Genomic DNA, 23,602 nt, shown 5'->3' on the forward strand with positions numbered 1-23,602 from the left:
GTTCACCCTAAAACCCAGTTGCTCTTCTGGCTCCTTGTTGACCTGCTTCGGTGCTGATTCATTCACTTACTCATCCCGCAATTGCTAATTGAACACCTACTATATTCCAGGCTCTGTGGTGGACACATACAACTGTGTGAATGTTTGGTTGTCTTCTGACTTATTCTTCACTGTGCCTAGGCTCCTCTTGCTCTTATGCCTCCCTTAGAGTTCAAGTTCCCACTGGTATGATTCAGGGAATGAGGAATACCTAGATAGTGTTTAGTTCTGTATCACAGAGTGCCTGCTTTGCTTTGATTCATGATTTATTTTACTTACTTTTCAACCTACAGTAAACATAGCTGTATCTTCCTCTGCCTCTAAATGAGTAGTTTTCCCATAAATTGCCAACTTTTAGTAATGGGACAATCCAGAGGCCCTGACTAGGTTGTTGCCACAGACTCAGCTCTCCACTCTCTTACCTTTGAATATTCTTTCCAGCTGTACCTCTGCTCAGAAATCAATGTTGTCCCCAAATCACCATCTGGTGGCCTAAACCAGCATTGCTAACCAACATCCACTAGCCATCTCAATCCATTTCTGCAAGGCAGCATTGCAAGATAGAAATATAATACAAGCCACATGTGAGTGCTATTGCTCAGCCATGTCTGACTCTTTGCCATCCCATGATCTGCAGCCTGCCAGGCTTCTCTGTCCATGTGATTTTCCAGGCAAGAATACTGGAGTCGGTTGCCATTTCCTACTCCAGGGGATATTCCCGACCTAGCGATCGAACCCACGTCTCCTGTGTCTCCCGCACTGTAGGTAAATTCTTTACTACTGGGCTTTCCTGGTGGCTCAGACAGTAAAGAATCCACTAGTGCCACCTGGGAAGCCCTAAACATCACTCATTATCAGAGAAATGCAAATCAAGACCACAATGAGGTGCCATTTCACACCAGTCAGAATGGCTGCGATCCAAGTCTACAAGCAATAAATGCTGGAGAGGGTGTGGAGAAAAGGGAACCCTCTTACACTCTTGGTGGGAATGCAAACTAGTACAGCCAATTTGGAGAACAGTGTGGAGATTCCTTAAAAAACTGGAAATAGAACTGCCTTATGACCCAGCAATCCCACTGCTGGGCATACACACCGAGGAAACCGGAATTGAAAGAGACACGTGTACCCCAATGTTCATTGCAGCACTGTTTATAATAGCCAGGACATGGAAGCAACTTAGATGTCCATCAGCAGATGAATGGATAAGAAAGCTGTGGTGCATATACACAATGGAGTATTACTCAGCCATTAAAAAGAATACATTTGAATCAGTTCTAATGAGGTGGATGAAACTGGAGCCTATTATACAGAGTGAAGTAAGCCAGAAAGAAAAACACCAATACAGTATACTAACACATATATATGGAATTTAGAAAGATGGTAACAATAACCCTGTATGTAAGACAGCAAAAGAGACACAGATGTATAGAACAGACTTTTGGACTCTGTGGGAGAGGGAGAGAGTGGGATGATTTGGGAGAATGGCATTGAAACATGTACACTATCATGTAAGAAATGAATCGCCAGTCTAGGTTCAATGCAGGATACAGGATGCTTGGGGCTGGTGTACTGGGATGACCCAGAGAGATGCATAGGGAGGGAGGTGGGAAGGGGGTTCAGGATTGGGAACTCATGTACACTCGTGGCGGATTCATGTTGATGTATGGCAAAACCAATATAGTATTGTAAAGTAATATAAAATAAAAATTTTTCTAATAGCATAATAAACAAGTGCTATTAAATAAACATTAAAATTAATTTTAATTATAAATTTTACTTAATCAAATACATAATCTATTATTACTTCCACATATGAAAGTGAAAGTCACTCAGTCTTGTCCAGCTCTTTGCAACCCCATGGACTATACAATTCCATGCAATTCTCTAGGCCATAATACTGGAGTGGGTAGCCTTTCCTTTCTCTAGGAGATCTTTCCAACCCAGGGATCAAACCCAACCAGGTCTCCCTCATTGGAGATGGATTCTATACCAGCTGAGCCACCAGGGAAGCCCAAGAATTCTGGAGTGGGTAGCCTATCCCTTCTCCAGCGGCTTTTCCCACTCCAGGAATCGAACCGGGGTTTCCTGCATTGCAGGCAGATTCTTTACCAACTGAAGTAGAAGGGAAGTCCACTTCAACATACGGTCAATGTAAAAAAAATATATATATATCCATGAAATATGTGTATACACATACATGTATTTGTCATACATAGTTTTAGAAATCCAGTGTATATTTTACATTTCAGTATACCTAGATTCAGACTAACCACATTAAGTGCTTAATAGTCCCATGTAGCTAATGGCTACCATATAGAGCAGTGCAAGTGTAAGGGTTATCTGTCCATTCATCCATCCACCTATTTATCAAAACATGTCTTAAACACATATGTTCTGCTCAGCACCATTAAAAATTCTCATATTGTGCAATAGTCCTTGTTCTCAAGTAGCTCCAAAGTTATATGGAAAAGCTGACTAGTACTTTAGCTATATCAGAGACATGATAGTAATGATGTGGTATACACATGGTGCCAAGTGTACCCAGAAGAGAAACACTTGGGACAAAAATAGTTGCTAGAGGAGGTGATACGGAGAAGGCAATGGCAACTCACTCCAGTACTCTTGCCTGGAAAATCCCAGGGACAGAGGAGCCTGGTGGGCTGCAGTCCATGGGGTCGCTAAAGGTCGGACACTACTGAGCGACTTCACTTTCACTTTTCACTTTCATGCATTTGAGAAGGAAATGGCAACCCACTCCAGTGTTCTTGCCTGGAGAATCCCAGGAATGGGGGAGCCGGGTGGGCTGCCGTCTATGGGGTCGCACAGAGTCAGACACGACTGAAGCGACTTAGCAGCAGCAGCAGAGGAGGTGATATTTGAACTTAGTCTCAAGAAGTGAGCAGGAAGAAGAGAACAGGACATATACTCTAAGGGGAGGGAATGGTATAAAAAAGGCACTGGGATATGAGTGAGCTTGACAGAGCGTGATGCATATAGCAGATACAAATGTCTGCACAGGACTGAGGCCAACAAAGTGCAGAGAGATGAGGCAGGAGAGACGGATAAGAGATGTATCACAAACGGCCTTACAGGCCTTCTCAGCTTATCCTGAAGCTGGATGGGAGGCGTTGTTTCTGTGTAGTGAATAAATATAAGTAGAAAAATGCAATATGATAGTGTGGTGCTGAAGAAGAGGAACTCTGGAAACATACGGCCTGTGTTTGAATCTGGAGCTTTGTGTTATTATGTCTCCTTTCTGTGCATGAGTTTTCTCACATTAATCATAGATAATATTCGTATCTCAATTACAGGGTTGTTGTGAGACTGTTATGAACGGTTAAAGGGAAGATTCTTAAATTGATTACCACAGTAGGCTTGATAAGTGGCAGACCTTACAATTTAAAAATTTTAGGTAGTAAAGTAACACAATGAAATTTGTGTTGCAGAGATATTGCAGTGTCAGCTAAAGGGTGAGGAGTCCAATAAGGAGATTGCTCAAAGCTTTCAGTATGATGTGATGCAGCTATAAACCAGGGTGCAGGCGGTAGACGTGGGGAACACTGACAACTTTGAAAAGCATACGGAAGGTGTGAAGGCTTGGTAGCTGAGCTGGTGAGGGAGGTGAGGTACTTAAGAGTCTGTTAGGACCCCTAGAGTCTGTCTTGGGCACCTGAGTAAATGATGGCACATGTTTACAACCTGGGAAATATAGAAAGAGTGAGTGTTTGGTGGGCATGGGAGTTGGGGGTGAAGGATGAACAGGAGAAAATGGATTAAAAATTATTTATATAATTAGATATATCCATCTGGGTTTAATTATACAATTCAGTATATCAGTTTGGGGTTATAAAGAGACACTCCAGGGTGAATGTTTAATAGAGATATGGGTCTAATACTCAGGCACTGACTGCTCATTTTCCGGAGTATGATTAAGGATCTAGTTAGCGTTGATTAATGTTGCAGATTTTGAGGACACAATGCACATCCTTTCAGAATAATCAGTTCTTGACCGATAGGTGATGTTTATACACAATTTAAAGCAGCTTATCTTAAAATTTATTTTTAAAATAATAGGAGTCTGAGTAACACAAAAGAAATTTAGTCCATTTTACATGAACTTAAAAAGCACAGGTTATAATCTAGCAACTCCTCACGCATGTAATAATGACTGTAGTGTGTGTAGGTGCAAGAACTTAGGGGTGGGAGCTATGACCAGGACGTATTTCCCCCTGTTTAATTTTGTCTATAACTAGAAAACATTTCTATCATATAGTAGCAATCCCTCATTCTTCCTTCAGGCTATCTGTTAAGAATGGAATGTGATTTTTTTTTTTTTTTTTAAGATTCAAACTCAAGTCATTCAGTAAATTCAGGAAATATCTCTGTAAACTAATGCCAGAGAAGTGGATCCCTGGACACTGGGGCTCTGTTAGAGCCATTTGTAGGGGAAAATCTCCAGACCCAAGTGAACGGGTTCATTTAACAGATGTGCACCTGGCAAGCACTGAAACAGGGAAATAGAGAAAAGTTCATTGTGACAAAGGACAGATATAGGGATAGTTTGAGAGCTAGACAAACCAGTGGGCAAAGATGCAGAATGGGAGAGTTTAGAGTAAGCCAGAGAAATGGAAAGATGAATCATGAGGTTTGTGATAGATTTTGCTTTTGTTCCCCCAATTTATTGCCTCTTTCTATATAAAGATTATGCTTTTCTGTTTAACAGACATCAAGCTTGGTCTTGTGACTACTTTGACCAAGGGAAAGTGAGCAGTACCCTCGTATGCCCCTTTCAAAGCGTTCCATCTTTGTTCTCTCTCTTTCAGGTGAACTTCCTGTTCCAGATGGGAGCTGTCAATCATGCCCACGCAATGTAAGTTGAAAAGTTAATTTTTGTTGTTGAAAATCACAAAGATTCTGGGGTCATTTGTTAGCACAGCATAATCTAGCCAAAGCTTATCAATACAAGGTAAAACTTGAGCAAACTATGAGATTATGGGCAGGTCAAGGGCTGATTTGATATCAAACCTAAGAAGAAAGCTTCAGGTCTCTGGCCCTTTCCTCATGTTATCCCTGCCATCCTAGGTGTGGTCTCCTTTAGTGTTGTATCACTGCAGTGTGGTGTCAAACAGCGGCTCCCTGATACACTAAAGATATGACCTTTGGCAGATTATTTAATGTTTCTGTTACTCTGCACCTCAGTTTTCTCTGTAATAGGGAAAAGAAAACCTACGTGTGTTTGTAAGTAGTTTGTTGTATGGTTAAGTTGTTGTAGTTTCTTGTAAAGATTAAGCAAGGTGATGAGTGTTTCACAGATACCTGATATATGGTAAGTACTGAGTAAATAGTAACTATGATTACTATTTTGGTTTCCCTGAATCAAATATGCCTAGAATTGAGAATTTCATTAAAGGTATTGCATATGATAACCCACTCAATGAAAAAATTCATCTATGGAATTACTATAATAGATATTTGCTTAGAACTTACATGGTGGTTACATATTTCATAGCTGCTTCTCAAAAATAGAAATAGACACCCAGTTTTCTGGATTAAATAAGTGATTTATTGTGTGTTATGATACTGACATTGATTTTCATGCATTAAAGGAGGGCGCTGTTCATTGAACTGCTTTCGGACAAGGCTAACTGATAGGAAGTGGGAATTAGCCTCTGTATTGTGGTAAAATAATTAGTTATGGTACCAGACTTACCATAAAGGATGGAGGAAGGTTTCTAGAATAGGAAAACATGAATTTCTATAGCTATGTGTTGTGGCCAAAATAATGCCCAGCACCCCCAAAGATGTCCATATATTAATCTCTGGAACATTGAATATATTAGGTTACATGGCAAAGGAAATTAAGGATGTAGATGGAACTAGATAAAGCAGAAAGAAAGAATTCTCCCCTGGATACTCCAGAAAAAACACAGCCCTGCTGACCCTTTGATTATAGCTCACTGAGACCTTTCCAACAAATGGTGCTGAAAAAATTGAATATCCACATGCAAAAATAAAAACAACTTCAATCTTTAATTAACTTAAAATGAATCAAAGATCTAAATGTAGAACCTAAAACTGAACACATCGGAGAAAATGTTTGTGACCTTGAGTTAGACAAAGATTTATTAACTACAATACAAAAGCACAATCTATATATAAAAAAAATAAACTTCATCAACATTTAAAACTTATGGTCTTTTAAGAAATTTGTTAAGAGTATGAGAAGACAATTCATATTTTGTGAAAAAATATTTGCAAATGTTATATCTGATGAAGGTCTTGTTTCCAGAATATATAAAGAACCCTCAAAATTTAATAATTATGAAACAGCCCAATAATGACGTGTGTAAAATCTTTGAATAGACATGCCTCCAGAGAAAATAGATTAACTATAAGTAAGCACATGAAATATGCTCAATAGAGAAATTAAAATTAAAAACACAACCCGATAGTACTCTTTGCCTGTATGAACAGCTCAAGTTAGATGATTGGCCATGCCAAGTGTTAACAAAAATGAGGAAGAACTCCCACCCACTGGTGGTGGAAATTTAAATAGTAAAACCACCGCTTGTTAAAGAGATTGTCTTTACTCCATTGTATATTCTTGCCTCCTTTGTCAAAGATAAGGTGTCCATATGTGTGTGGATTTATCTCTGGGCTTTCTATTTTGTTCCATTGATCTATATGTCTGTCTTTGTGCCAGTACCATACTGTTTTGATGACTGTGGCTTTGTAGTAGAGCCTGAAGTCAGGCAAGTTGATTCCTCCAGTTCCATTCTTCTTTCTCAAGATTGCTTTGGCAATTCGAGGTTTTTTGTATTTCCATACAAATCTTGAAATGATTTGTTCTAGTTCTGTGAAAAATATGGCTGGTAGCTTGATAGGGATTGCATTGAATTTGTAAATTGCTTTGGGTAGTATACTCATTTTCACTATATTGATTCTTCCGATCCATGAACATGGTATATTTCTCCATCTATTAGTGTCCTCTTTGATTTCTTTCATCAGTATTTTATAGTTTTCTATATATAGGTCTTTAGTTTCTTTGGGTAGATATATTCCTAAGTATTTTATTCTTTTCTTTGCAATGGTGAATGGAATTGTTTCCTTAATTTCTTTTTCTACTTTCTCATTATTAGTGTATAGGAATGCAAGGGATTTCTGTGTGTTGATTTTATATCCTGCAACTTTACTATATTCATTGATGAGCTCTAGTAATTTTCTGGTGAAGTCTTTAGGGTTTTCCATGTAGAGGATCATGTTGTCTGCAAACAGTGAGAGTTTTACTTCTTCTTTTCCAATTTGGATTCCTTTTATTTCTTTTTCTGCTCTGATTGCTGTGGCCAAAACTTCCAGAACTATGTTGAATAGTAGCAGTGAAAGTGGACACCCTTGTCTTGTTCCTGACTTTAGGGGAAATGCTTTCAATTTTTCACCATTGAGGATAATGTTTGCTGTGGGTTTGTCATATATAGCTTTTATTATGTTGAGGTATGTGCCTTCTATTCCTGCTTTCTGGAGAGTTTTTATCATAAATGGATGTTGAATTTTGTCAAAGGCCTTCTCTGCATCTATTGAGATAATCATATGGCTTTTATTTTTCAATTTGTTAATGTGGTGAATTACAATGATTGATTTGCGGATATTGAAGAATCCTTGCATCCCTGGGATAAAGCCCACTTGGTCATGGTGTATGATCTTTTTAATGTGTTGTTGGATTCTGATTGCTAGAATTTTGTTGAGGATTTTTGCATCTATGTTCATCAGTGATATTGGCCTGTAGTTTTCTTTTTTTGTGACATCTTTGTCAGGTTTTGGTTTTAGGGTGATGGTGGCCTCATAGAATGAGTTTGGAAGTTTACCTTCCTCTGCAATTTTCTGGACGAGTTTGAGGAGGATAGGTGTTAGCTCTTCTCGAAATTTTTGGTAGAATTCAGCTGTGAAGCCGTCTGGACCTGGGCTTTTGTTTGCTGGAAGATTTCTGATTACAGTTTCAATTTCCGTGCTTGTGATGGGTCTGTTAAGATTTTCTATTTCTTCCTGGTTCAGTTTTGGAAAATTGTACTTTTCTAAGAATTTGTCCATTTCTTCCACGTTGTCCATTTTATTGGCATATAACTGCTGATAGTAGTCTCTTATGATCCTTTGTATTTCTGTGTTGTCTGTTGTGATCTCTCCATTTTCATTTCTAATTTTATTGATTTGATTTTTCTCCCTTTGCTTCTTGATGAGTCTGGCTAATGGTTTGTCAATTTTATTTATCCTTTCAAAGAACCAGCTTTTGGCTTTGTTGATTTTTGCTATGGTCTCTTTTGTTTCTTTAGCATTTATTTCTGCCCTAATTTTTAAGATTTCTTTCCTTCTACTAACTCTGGGGTTCTCCAATTCTTCCTTTTCTAGTTGCTTTAGTTGTAGAGTTAGGTTATTTATTTGACTTTTTTCTTGTTTCTTGAGGTATGCCTGTATTGCTATGAACTTTCCTCTCAACCACTTGTAAAAGAATGAAACTAGATCACTTTCTAACACCGCACACAAAAATAAACTCAAAATGGATTAAAGATCTAAATGTAAGACCAGAAACTATAAAACTCCTAGAGGAGAACATAGGCAAAACACTCTCAGACATAAATCACAGCAGGATCCTCTATGATCCACCTCCCAGAATTCTGGAAATAAAAGCAAAAATAAACAAATGGGATCTAATTAAAATTAAAAGCTTCTGCACAACAAAGAAAAATATAAGCAAGGTGAAAAGACAGCCTTCTGAATGGGAGAAAATAATAGCAAATGAAGCAACTGACAAACAACTAATCTCAAAAATATACAAGCAACTTATGCAGCTCAATTCCAGAAAAATAAACGACCCAATCAAAAAATGGGCCAAAGAACTAAGTAGACATTTCTCCAAAGAAGACATATGGATGGCTAACAAACACACGAAAAGATGCTCAACATCACTCATTATCAGAGAAATGCAAATCAAAACCACAATGAGGTACTACTTCACACCAGTCAGAATGGCTGCGATCCAAAAATCTGCAAGCAATAAATGCTGGAGAGGGTGTGGAGAAAAGGGAACCCTCCAACACTGTTGGTGGGAATGCAAACTAGTACAGCCACTATGGAGAACAGTGTGGAGATTCCTTAAAAAATTGCAAATAGAACTACCTTATGACCCAGCAATCCCACTGCTGGGCATATACACCGAGGAAACCAGAATTGAAAGAGACACATGTACCCCAATGTTCATCGCAGCACTGTTTATAATAGCCAGGACATGGAAACAACCTAGATGTCCATCAGCAGATGAATGGATAAGAAAGCTGTGATACATGTACACAATGGAGTATTACTCAGCCATTAAAAAGAATTCATTTGAATCAGTTCTGATGAGATGGATGAAACTGGAGCCGATTATACAGAGTGAAGTAAGCCAGAAAGAAAAACACCAATACAGTATACCAACACATATATATGGAATTTAGAAAGATGGCAATGACGACCCTGTATGCAAGACAGGAAAAATGACACAGCTGTGTATAATGGACTTTTGGACTCAGAGGGAGAGGGAGAGGGTGGGATGATTTGGGAGAATGGCATTCTATCATGTATACTATCATGTAAGAATTGAATCGCCAGTCTATGTCTGACGCAGGATACAGAATGCTTGGGGCTGGTGCATGGGGATGACCCACTGAGATGTTATGGGGAGGGAGGTGGGAGGGGGGTTCATGTTTGGGAACACATGTAAGAATTAAAGATTTTAAAATTAAAAAAAAATCAAAAAAAAATAGTAAAACCACTGTACAAAGTGATTTGGTAGTTTCCTAAAAATTTAAACCTACTGTTACTGTATGGTCTATTCACTATAGTCCTAGTTACTTACCTAAGATGATGGAAATTACAGGTCAGTACAAAATCTTGGACATAAATGCAGATAGCAGTTTTACATATGATAGTCAACAATCGGGGAAAAACTCAAATGTCCAGTGATAAGGGGCTGCATAGATACATTGTGGAACATTCATAAAATGGAATACTACTCAGCAAGAAAGAAGACTGAACTACTGGTACACACACAGTGTGGATGAATCTCCAAATAATTATGCTGAGTAAGAAAAAGAGTTCATTTTGTTTGATCCAGTTTACAAAAGTCTTTAGAAAATGCAAATTAATCTATAGTGACAGAAAGCAGACCAGTGGTTGTCTGGGGATTGAGGAGAAGGAGAAAGGCAAACAGTGGAGAAGAGGGGAGGGAGATATTTAATAGGGGCAATAATAAACTTTCAGGGGTGATGGATATGTTCACCATAGTGATTGTGGTGATGGCTACTCAGGTAAATGCATGTCATAACTTATCAAACTACATACTTTATATATGTTTATTGCATGTCAATTATACGTCAATAATGAAGAAAATAGACCCTGCCCTTTATTATCCCTTGTGTTGTGGTAGAGGATAAGATCAACTGGAGTGCAAAAAATAAAGTCAAGTTTGGGTTGACCTTTAGGTTTCATAATACGAATTCTCATTAAGTTGGATTGTGAGACTAACAAGAATATAGAGACACATACATTCACACTCATATATACACACATTCTCGGGACCAGTTCTTTCTTTCTCTGAATAACCATTTTATGTGAGAATCTGCAACATTTCACATGAAGTTTTAATTTAAAATGGAGATTCCCTGATTTAAGAATTTTAAAGTCGTCATCTGATTTAACATACCATTAATGTTTTATGGACCACCAAGTAAGCTGTTTTTCTGTAGTAGTGTTAGTGAATTTCTAGCTTGACATTAATCACTCTGGTTTTCATTTCTGTACATCAGATGGCAGGGATTTCTGATCTTTATGTGAAGCAGTTCTCCAGTATATTTTGGCTAAGCTCTTAGTACACTAACATTATCAAAAAAGGAAAATGGCAAACAGTCAAATTATACATATTTAAATTGTATTGCTTTTTTCCACTCTCTTTTTATTCTTCATAGGGTAAATTCTTTATTGAGTGCCCTATTTAAATCTTCTTTTGTTAGCTTGAAGACATATTTTGTATCTGTATCTGCTGTCAAATTATATAGGTATATTATTTTCAGTTTCTGAACTTTTAGGATAGTTTGCAACTCATGAACCTCCTCACAAAAAAAGTATTTTTGGTGGCATTTTATAAATTATGTACCATCTCTGGACAATCCCTTTAAAGACATGTTTAAGTGAGCTGTAGTGGCTCATGATGACTAATTCTAAGTCAACACGTGCCTTACACAAAAATAGCATGTCTTGTATTGTACCCTTCTGTTTATAAAAGGACCTTCTGTGTCCTCTCTCTCTATTCTTTACCCTTGCCTCACTCTCTGCCTATTTTAAATTATAGCTACATTTATCCTAATTGTTCTTCTAAACAGTAGTATAAATAAAATGTGATTTATTATCATGTGGGAGGTTTCTTCCTCTGAGTACTGATTTCTTCTTTTATTATTTGCCCTGATCCTATATTAGGCCTTTATTATAGTAAATTATAAAGTTTGTGTTTTTTTGGCCATCTATGGTGTCATTGCAAGTGACTGCCTTGCAGAATATTTAGAATTATATCACAGACTTGAACTCTTGGTAATCAATTTCATTTTCTAGTTCAAGGGAGAGACAATGAGTGAGATTATCATTATGATAATGAGAATGAATGAAGTTATGACATATAATGGAATGCAAAGTTCTTTCAGCTGGACTTTCAGTTTTAGTTTTTTTGGATTAAAAGAAAATGACACTCCATAGAAAGTATGTTTGATTTTTATTATCTCCTCCTCAAACATAATGCTAATCTTTACTTGTTAGGTGGGAATTTGATTGCTACAAATGCTCAACTTTTCTTTGACAGGTTAGCAGAAGAGGGCCATTGTAAAAATGCTGACCTTAATGGCAACCTTCAGAAACATGGGTTTCATCTATGACCCCAGGTCATAATAAAATAGGACAATTTCAGAGCAAGCCAGGACAATATTCCATAAATGTATACAAAGGTGGTTTCTTATTAAAAGTATAAAGTTTTCAAAATATTAACTCATTACAAAATTATCCATCTGTGATGCATTATTATTGAATACATGTAATTTGTTTTGTCTTCAGTGAAGAGTGAAAAAAAATACCTGGAGTGTTCACAAAGATGGACCCTTAGTAGAGTAGTTTAAGAGTGTGGACCCTATGGATGACAGCCTGGCTAAATGGATGCCTTAGTTGACTCCAGGTTTTATCTTCAGCAAATTCTTAAATTTCCTAATCCTCTGTTTCTCAGTTCTAAGGTAATAATAGGAATCACTTTCTAGGGTTGTATTAAATACTGCAGTAAGGTGGGTGAACTTAGAAGAGTGACTAACATGTAAAAGATTTTTTTTTTCAGATACAACTGATATAATATTAGTTTCAAGTGTATAACATAATGATTTGACATTGGTATATGTTGCCCAAATGATCACCACAGGAGGTCTAGTTCATATATCACTACGCATAGTTAACAACTTTTTTCCTTGTGATAAGAAATTTTAAGATTTACTCCCTTAGCAACTTTCAAATATGCAATACAGTATTATCAACTATAGTCACCACGCTGTACATTATATCCCCAGGACTTAACTTAGTTTATAACTGGAAGTCTGTACCTTTTGACCCCCTTCACTTATTTCGCTCACCTCTAGCCCCTGCCTCTGGCAACTGTCAACTTGTTCTCTGCATCTATGAGTTCTTTTATGGAGGGATCTCACATATAAGTGAGATCATACAATACTGTCTTTTTCTCAGTAATTATTATTATTATTTTTAAGAAGAGTATTTTATTTTTATATTTATTTTTTATTGAAGGATAATTGCTTTACAGAATTTTGCTGTTTTCTGTCAAACTGCAGCATGAATCAACCATGGGTATACATATATCCCCTCCCTTTTGAACCTCCCTCCCATCTCCCTCCCCATTCCACCCCTCTAGATTGATACAGAGCCCCTGTTTGAGTTTCCTGAGACATACAGCAAATTCCCATTGGCTATTTGTTTTACATATGGTAATGTAAGTTTCCATGTTACTCTCTCCATACATCTCACCCTCTCCTCCTCTCTTCCCACTAAATTGCCATCTATATAGCCTTGCAGAAAGCACATAAGTCACATGGGTACAGCAAGATGAACTTTCACAAAATGCATTTTGAAGTGTTTGCTTTCAGTCTCATGCCGGGATCCCTTTTTGGTTCTTCACTTTTGTTCTTCCATCTTTCCTTCCTGCTTTAATTTATGCTGTTTTGTTATGTTTCATTTGAGCTCTCAAATCCTTCTGGAACAAGGAGGGATAAAAATAAATTCATAAATAGATGAATAGGCGACTGGATGGACACGCAGTTCTCTGACAAGGCCAGGAAGCTGATCTGTCCAGAGTCACCCATAGTTCAGGCCATGTCTCCATTCTAGATGCGAGGACGCAGCTCCCAGGAGGGATGAGGTGGCTGGACTAGAGCCAAGGGGAGGGCCCAGGGGCCATCCTTGCTTGGCCCTAATGCCAGCACTCTCCTCCTACTCTCTTGTCCTCCGGGTCTCCACCTGTATCTCTAACTGCTTGTTAGTTCACACCTCCATTCTACATTCCCAGTGGTAACAAGCACCTTCGTGGCCTTCCTGTCTTCAGAGTCCTCTGCTGCAGGCTCAGTCATTGCCCCTAATGACTGAGGGAAATGGCCAGTGCCGGAGAAGAAGCTTTGATATTCCAAGGAGTGACGGCTTTCTGACAGTGAAATCTAGACTCATTAGTATTATTTTTTCCCCCACTCAGGGCAGTAACAAACAGCTTCATTTATTAGGAGCAACAGAGATTTTAGCTATCAAATTTCTCATGCAAAGGCTGGCCAGAAGTCAGTGTTAAGAAGGAACATGTTGCTCTTCTAGAAACAAGTGTTAATTGCTCAGTTGTGTCTGACTCCTTGCAACCCTGTGGACTGTAGCCCAACAGGCTCCTCTGTCGATGGATTCTCCAGGCAAGAATACTGGAGTAGGTAAACTCCCAGTCAAAAAGTGTGGGGTAAGACAGAGAATATACTGGATCTTAACCGTTGACTGAGACATTTCTAGAACTCAGTTGCCTTTTCTATAAAAGTACAGATTTAAATTAGATGAGGTCTAGGGTCCTTTCCAATCCTATCCTCTCTCCCCCATTACTCGCTCCCCCCCCAAAAAAAAAAAACCACATGATTTGGGGTTGGTAATGATGTGAGAATCCTGAACACTCAGGTGGCAAAATGTTTCTGGGTAATACATTTTAAAGCAGTTGTTTAAACAAAGGGAGAAGCCAATTCTCCTGATACTAATTTGACTTGAAAACAACTTTACTGGACTTAGTTCTTTTTCTGACATGGTTTTCAAACAGGGGGTGAGTTGAGGGCCAAAGTCCTGAAACAAACATTGCTATGAGAATATCTGACTTTCTCAACTGTAGATCCTTCAACCTTTCAAGGTATGGAATCAAATAAATAGCCTAAAAAAACAGGCTGGATTTGGAGTTTTTCAGAGCAAATGAGGAGGCAGAATTCTAGAGGAATTAGCTCAGGCAAGCTCCCCAAAGGGGCTCCCATTTGAAATATTCGCTTCAGGTCTTATCATGGAAATGAATCCCTGAAGGCTCCAAGGGCAGCAAAATAGTCAGGTGCTCAAAACGAGGGGGCAGGCCGGGATAGGTCACAGACAACCCAGCCCAACCTGGCAAGGCTGAAGCTACTTGGCCCCACTCCCAACCTAAGGAGGCCCAGACCGGCCTCAGGACTCTGTAAAACCATCCCCTAGGCCCCTGGAGCTGCCTTTGTTCTGCAGGATTTGGGTCTCACTCCAACTTCTTCTCTGCAGTCCCTTCAGGTTTCTAAGAGAAGCCTCTTCCTGCTCAAGACCCTCTTCACCTGCAGGTCCGTGTGCGCTGCCATCTCGGTTCACTGTGCACCAGTACAGTGGGAGGAGGCATTTAACATTTACTAATCAGATATTTGCTTCTCCAGTGGCTCAGTGGTAAAGAATCCGCCTGCCAGCGTCGAAGATGTGGATTCAATCCCTGATCCGGGAAGATCCTCTGGAGAAGAAAATGGCAACCCACTCCAGTGTTCTTGCCTGGAGAATCCCATAAACAGAGGAGCCTGGCGTGCTATATTATAGTTCATGGGGTTGCAAGGAGTCAGACACGACTTAACAACTGAATAACAACAATCGGATATTTGGGCTGAGTATTGATGTGTGTGGTGGGCTGTGCAGGGAGTTAAAAATATCTAAAACTAGGCAGTTCAGTTCAGTCACTCAGTCGTGTCCGACTCTTTGCAACCCCATGAATCGCAGCACGCCAGGCCTCCCTGTCCATCACCAGCTACAAGGTGGATGCAAGTATGAACCATGGACAAATTTTGCTCCTTCCTTCCTCCTTCCCATATTTCCTTCCTTTAGCTATTGTTATTTTTTTTAAACAAAGATCCTTATAATATTATGTGTATTCTTGCCTTGTTTTCTACATCCCAATGAGCTAGGCTAAGAATAAATAAATTGATGAGAAGTTGATCGTGTAAGAATTTTCTCTCTGATGCATGTTCATGTCCATGTTTTCTTTATATTCCAGAAGAAGATTTTCTAGTTTCCCTCAGAGAGGGAGGATATTGTCCATCTCAAGGGAAACAGGTCACAGAGAGGAAACACAGCCTACGCTTTATTTTGTTCTATAACTTCTTTGAACCACAAGCTCTCATTAATAAAATGAGGGAGCTGAATTAAATATTCCCTTCCTAAACCAGGAAGCCAGCTGGTTTAAACCTATTTTCCTGGTGGTCTTCTCTCACTCATGGAATTGGAGTTTTCCGGATAACAATATTTTCTCTCTTGCTTTCACAGTTTAGTTGGAAGATAGTCTCTGTTCACTTGAAATCTGATCATGCGCTTTCTAGGCTTCCCAGGTGGTGCCAGTGGTAAAGAGTCCACCTGCCAAGGCAGAAAGACACAAGAGACAGATCCAGGTTCGATTGCTGGGTTGGGAAGATCCTCTGGAGAAGGAAATGGCAACCCACTCCAGTATTCTTGTCTGGAGAATCCCATGGACAGAGGAGCCTGGCAGGCTACAGTCCATATCATCGCACAGAGTGGGACACAACAGAGCACACAATGACTTCTGCATTGATTTTAGCCCTTTTGTACCAGAGACATGTATATTTAATCTCTTTAATTATTCAATTTCTTGGCTTTGGTTTTGTAAAACTCTTATTCTCTGGTCAACACTGCAGTCTCTTTTTCATTATTTTGCTTTGTTTCATCTTATTTTCTCTGCTTATACAACGCTGATGTATATGTATAGGACATTTTCAAAATCTGTGCAGAGATCATGAGGATTTAAATAATAGATTTATTTGCAATATGGGATCCTTTTCTTTCTCAGTTATTATAATCCATCTTCCAGATTTCCAAGTCTCTTAATCTTGAAGTACATTTCCAGCCATTTTTGCTGCTTTATTCCTGTCAGATATTGAAGTTTGGCTCCACCCAGCTTTTCCCTTGCTGGCCTAAACTCCTCTCCGTCTCTGGGTATTGGTATTTTAATGCTCTTCTGCTGCCACCTGAAAAATATTACAGGTTTCAGATAGATTGGGTACCACATCATCATGGAAAACAGTTTTTTTTGTGTTTTTTTTAATCTCCTTTGTAAGCATTTATTTTCCTTGTACATTCTCATCTACATCTTTTAAAGTCTACAGAAAAATAAATATTTTTTGCATTTTTCTCCCTTCTGCTGCTTTCCCCTGTCATGTGTTTTCAAACAGTTTGTCATTTAAAACTCTGTATGCTTTGGGGGCAGGATAGATTGATTTCTCATGGGAAGTTACTTCCACAACCTAATGATAACCATAGAGGGGAGATTGTAAATCTGACTATAGATATGTGAAAGATGTCAATGGGGACAGAGGAGATGACCAGGAGAGGAGATGAACTTTGTCTGAGATCATTCAGATCTCAAATGTGTGAGGATGGATTTTAACTTGGATTTGCTCAATATACAAGCTCATGCACTGTATTGGTAGATTTAAGCTACAAGTGTCAAAAAAAAAAGAAAAACCGGAGAAGGCGATGGCACCCGACTCCAGTAGTCTTGCCTAGAAAATCCCATGGACTGAGGAGCCTGGAATGCTGCAGTCCATGGGGTCGCAAAGGGTCAGACATGACTGAGCTATTTCACTTTCACTTTTCCACTCCAGTGTTCTTGCCTGGAGAATCCCAGGGATGGGGGAGCCTGGTGGGCTGCCGTCTATGGGGTTGCACAGAGTCGGACTCGACTGAAGTGACTTAGCAGTCAAAAAATACAGCTAATCAGAGTTGAAGCAAATAGGATTTTATCCTCATAGAAGAAGAAATCTGGAGGGAAGTGGTCCTGTGCTTGGTGCAGTGACTCAGGGACATTGTTGAACACTCAGGCACCTGGAGTCTGTCTTTAGCATGTTGGCTTCTCAACTCCATAGCATTCGTGACTTCCACAGGTCAGGGACTCATTTATACTTTAAAAGTGGGAAGGAGGAGAATAGTCACAAACACCTCTTTAATTTGAAATCAGTGTTTCCTAGAAGCCCTTCTTTTCTACCCTCAACAGGTTTTTTCCCCTTATATTAATAAATCAGTAAGACTTTGTTACATGACTGTAAGGAAAGGAAAGTAGAGATATATTAGTATTTAGCTTTTCAATCGTTTATGCGGGAAGAGGGCAGGGCAGAAGGGGTTGGATTTTCAGTGTGATGAACACTATGGTCTGAATTTTGTGTCTCCCCAGAATTCATATGTTAAACTCCTAATGCCCAGTGCGATGGCATTGGAAGGTGAGGCTTTTGAGAGGTTCTTAAGGGCAGACCCCTCTTGAGTAGGGTTAGTGCTCCACAGAGATCTCTCACCCCTTCCACCATATGAGGACAAAATGAGAAGTCTACGGTCTGGAAGAGGACCTTTAGCTAACCGTGTTGGCACCATGGTCTCAGACTTCTAGCTTCCAGAAATGTGAGGAATAAATTTCTATCCTTTATAAGCCATCCAGTCTCTAGTATTTTGTTATATATCCCAAATGAACTAAGATACTGATCAACAACGTCATAAGCATTCTTCACTAAACCCTCCTGCCACAGCTGACCTGGGCATGAGCTTGGTCTGGACAGAGGGGCCTCCTTCAGCAATGCAGCCTGTCACCTTGTGTTCCGTGAATGGATAAATGACAAATCCATTGTGCCTTGTTTGCTCTCTTTAATGATAAGCAGGAATAATCACAGTATTTAGTATTTTCAAACATAGTTCACCTCAATATCATTCGAGAAGATTTGCTATATAAACATTTAGTAAATACAATCTCTGACCAAGTTTTCAAAATAAACATAATGCATAAAATCTTGAATTAAGGACATGGTAGAAGGGGATGGCTATTTTGACTGTCATGATTCAATTAATAAAAGTATCACACCTTATTATTTTAACTTTGATACTCAAAGATTTATAAGGATTGTAAATTATCTCATATTTCACTACTGATGTGAAATATCTTTTAGATATAATTTTCATCTGGAGATGAATATGAATCAATATACTAAAAGGTGAGGGCAGTATTACATTTTATTGCAAGAACATTCATCTAGCAAGCCTAAGGTTCGAAATGATGGTAGTCATTGCAAGACCTTTTCTGAAAGCATTTTAATACTAATTCCAAATATGTGTATATAAATACACACACACACACACACACACACACACATTATATATGGGATAGCTCAGCAAGTAAAGAATCTGCCTGCAATGCAGGAGACACAAAAGACACTGTTTTGATCCCTGGGTTGGGAAGATCCCCTGGAGAAGGAAATGGCAACCCACTCCAGTATTCTTGCCTGAAAAATCCCATGGACAGTGTAGCCTGGTAGGCTGCAATCCAAAGTGTCTCAAGGAGTGGGATACAACTGAACAACTAAACACAGCATACAAACATACACACATATATGAAATACTTGATTTCACTCTTTTTGAAATATCTGGAGTTTATTTATTAGGATGTCTTTTAAAAACAGCTTTTCTACCCTTAACATTGGATCCTTGTGGAGGACAATTGTTAAGATGGCTGTTACCATCTATACTTTCATTGCTCATTTTTTGGTCTGTTTTGTTACTCTTCAGTTCAGTTCAGCCGCTCAGTCTTGTCCGACTCTTTGCGACCCCGTGAATCGCAGCACGCCAGGCCTCCCTGTCCATCACCAACTCCCGGAGTTCACTCAGACTCACGTCCATCGCATCAGTGATGCCATCCAGCCATCTCATCCTCGGTCGTCCCCTTCTCCTCCTGCCCCCAATCCCTCCCAGCATCAGAGTCTTTTCCAATGAGTCAACTCTTCGCATGAGGTGGCTGAAGTACTGGAGCTTCAGCTTTAGGGTCATTCCTTCCAAAGAAATCCCAGGGCTGATCTCCTTCAGAATGGACTGGTTGGATCTCCTTGCAGTCCAAGGGACTCTCAAGAGTCTTCTCCAACACCACAGTTCATAGGGTCTTAGTATTTGAAACAGTGCATGGCACATCGTGGTCAAAGAATACTTACTGAATGAACAAATGAATTACATCCATGAATAGCAAATTAAATGAGGCAAAGAGTAGAGGGAAATTTCAACCAAAGTTTCAAGGGTTAGTAAGAGGATTCCAGAGGATCTAGTTATTTAGAAAGTAAAGAATAGCTACAGACTTAAGACTTAAGAAAAGTAAACCCCAATGAATTGGAAGTGGATGTTACAGCTAGACAGGAAGTCCCTGGCTGGGTTACAGGAAGAAAGGGGCCTGGGATGCATGTGGATTTGCATTTGAACGTAAGGAAAATAGGAGTGAGGGGGATGAATCCTTGGGAACTGCTTTCAGATCTTGCCCCTGGCAACAAGATTTTGCTCTCTCTTGATTTGACCTATGGAAGTAGCTGACCAGTATTAAAAGTTGTAAAGTTCTGTTTTGAAAGTTTGGATTCTTTCTGTCTTTGGGTTTGCAACTGTGCGGTTACTACCAAGTGAGTTTTGTAAAAATCTAGACTTCTTAAAGCAGTGTCTTTCTAAAAAATTCCTAGCTTTCTTTGCTTACGGAAAAAACAAAACAAAACAAAAACCTGACATATTTCTCTATCAGAGGCATTTGATTAAATTCTGAGCCCTCAAGCAAACATATATAAAAAGATTTTCCTATGCTGTGTTAATTTTAAAAATAAGCAGATCTCCAGTGGAGAGAGGTTTCTTCTTTTGTAAGCCCTCAGGGTGGGGGATATTGCTACGTATGTTTTCTTCTAAATTATGCAGTTTAGATTTATCTTCTAAATAAGCAGTGCCTTGTGTCAAAGGGAGAGTTGGAAGAGGAAGCAGAAGAGAAGCAGTCCTGGTCTGCAGAGTGTCTCCAGAACATTTTAGCAGGGAGAGGATCTCATTTCAGTATATTCAAATTTATCTTTTCTCTGAAATTAAGACTTTTTTTCATGAATATTGGAAACAGAAGGGTTCTCTCCCCCACTTCCTGTAGCTAAATAATTAAGCCTGTTGCAAGACATACAGTCAAAATGGGTTTCCTAGTTACAGATGCTAAGGAATAGTGACAAAGTTTTCTTATTATATAGTCATCACCATCAGCAAACACTTGTTCTTTGTAGACTGTTTCTCAGAAATAGATTAGTTTTGAAGAAACTGATACATGTTTGTCTGTCTGCAGTAAGGAAAATACAAAACAAAGTTGTTTTCATCATTTAGCTTTGGTGCATTGTTGCCATTCTTTAAATCAATAAAACACGACTCAAAAGTTTACATGGCAAGTGAGGAAGGCAGGGAAGGAATGGGGAGAGGTGAGGCGAGAGGGAGCCTGAGAAAATGTTGAGCCAAATCTATTGCATTCAGTTTCAGGAGAAACATACCAGGCCTAGTTTTGCACCAGACACCATTTATTTATGTTGTTTAATTAAGGGTAATCCTATTTAGTACAAGTAAACGTTTGCTTTCTATCATTTACTACTGTGTTTGATTTTCTCATTTCTCAAGGTTGAGAATTTGTGGTTGTTACAATTCATGGTTATTACACTCATTTAGAAGCCACATTCCTCAACTACATGCTTTCCAAGAGCTGGCATAGGAATTATTAATTTTTTACTTTATTTAAGATATTTTGATTTATATTTCTATGGTAATACATGCATTGATAACTAAATTTTAAATACATAGAAGACAATCTAGTGAAAAATGCTTTTTCCTCCTATGCCGATGCTTAAGCCAGTTTTTTTTTTTTTCTCCAGAGGCAACCACTGTAAGCAATTCTCTTTTTATTCATGTGAAATCTTCTCTACATATATGTTGTTCAGTCACTCAGTCATTTGCAACTGAGCAACCCCATGGATTGCAGCATGCCAGGCTTCCCTGTCCCTCACCATCTTCTGGATTTTGTGCTCAAACTCATGTTCATTGAGTTGGTGATGCCATCCAACCATCTCTCTATATATACACACACTCCATTTTTTAAAACCCAAAGATAACCCATTTTGTTTCATCCCTTCATGTCTCTCTCTCTCTACCATATTTTGGAATAATTTCTTATCAGTACCTATAGTACTGTTATTTTTAAAGGTTGTATTGTTTTTCATTTTATGGCAGCAATACATTTATTTAAAGACTAACCAATTGATTGGGACTTCCCAGCTGGCGCCAATGGTAAAGAACCCACCTGCAAATGCAAGAGACATGAGAGACATGAGTTTGATCCCTGGGCTGGGAAGATCCCCTGGAGAAGGGCATGGCAACCCACTCCAGTATTCTTGCCTAGAGAATCACATGGACAGAGAAGCCTGGTGGATTACAGTTCATGAGGTCACAAAGAGTCAAACACTACTGAAGCAAACGAAGCAAGCAAGCAAACCAATTGATGGGGCAAATAAGTTAAAATAGATGAAGCTTCTAGGAGCTTTGCACATTGCAGGCAGCTGCTTTACCCTCTAAGCCACCAGGGAAGCCCTTATTGGGCTTCTGCCTGCAATGCAGGAGACCCGGGTTCAATTCCTGAGTTGGGAAGATCCTCTGGAGAAGGAAATGGCAACCCACTCCAGAACTCTTGCCTGGAAAATCCCATAGACGGAGGAGCCTGGGAGGCCCCAGTCCATGGGGTTGCAAAGAGTTGGACATGACTGAGTGACTTCACTGTTCAGTTGTAATAAGCTAACCTGCTTCTAGAGTTTTCTGTTCTTTCTGTTACTCTATCTGTCATCTATCTACCTACCTACCTATCATTTATCATCTGCCTTGAAAGAGAGAGAGAGATGCTACATTATATGGATAAAAAGCAAACATTAGATGGATTGTGATTCTGATTTAATCAATTTTTCCTCATTTTACAGATGAAGAAAGAAAAGTTCTGTAATTAATGGAAAGGCGCTGCTCTTAAAGCATTTTTTCCTTTCATCTCTGCCAATAGCCGCCAATAATTCATTCCTTTATTGACCTAAGCACTGACTCTGATGCGTGCAGGCATTGTATGAAACTTATTGGATCCAAATGAATGCATTCTTGTTGGGGAGACATACAAATAATGAAATGGAGAGAAATTCTAATGTAATACATAGGAAAGAATGTAATGATGTGGGAACAGATTATGATTTTAGATGCCATAGAAACAGAACAAGGAAAACATTCATAGATTGGAACTGTCAAAGCAGCTTTCAGAACTTAGAAGTTCTAAGAACTTAGTTCTAAGTCTTCACAAAGGATTTTGATAGAAAAATAAAAAGTTAGACATTCTAAGCAAGCAGAAACCATGTAGAGAAAGATTCTGAATATGAAGAGAACAGGGATTGCTAAGTAGAGTGTCATGGTTCACACGGTGAAGTCGTGGCTTTGCATAGCTGACGGTCTCCTAACAGAAGTCCTAGATATACCTGTGTGTGAGGGAAGCACATTAAGAGCACAGCCTCTGGGGAAGGCCTCCAGGGTTTGGATGTCACAGGAACTGACATCAGCTATGTGATCATTAACTATTTAGTTAACCTATCTAGAAGCTACAGTTTCCTTATCTATACAGTGAGTAATAGGACTTACTTCAGAAGGGTGTTGCAAATATGCAAAGATCTAGAGCAATGAATGACATATGGTAAAGCACTCTATGAAGAGTCTATTCTTTAATATTTTTCTACTGTTAAATTTTATTGTTTTTCTAATAGATTTTTTTTTTTCTACTGAGAATATAAACCATTCTTAACTCTCAGGCTGTACAAAAATGGGTGGTAGGTTGGATTTGCTCCATAGCCATAGTTTGCTGCTACCTATTTCAGATATTCCCACATGAATCTTTTATTCTTTAAAGTTTGCTAGAAATTAGTGCTTTTATTATATAATGACTACTAATCTTTTCACTTCCTAGACAGTGAAACAATTTTAAATATGTCTTGTCAATATTCTAGTCATGTATTTTAGTTATATACATATTTTAACTTCCATAAGACACATATATTGTTTTACAGAGTCATTCATTTATGTTTTCCACATATTTGCTCAT

This window comes from Capricornis sumatraensis, chromosome 7 (assembly GCF_032405125.1).
Source record: "Capricornis sumatraensis isolate serow.1 chromosome 7, serow.2, whole genome shotgun sequence".
NCBI classification, from domain to species: Eukaryota; Metazoa; Chordata; class Mammalia; order Artiodactyla; family Bovidae; genus Capricornis; species Capricornis sumatraensis.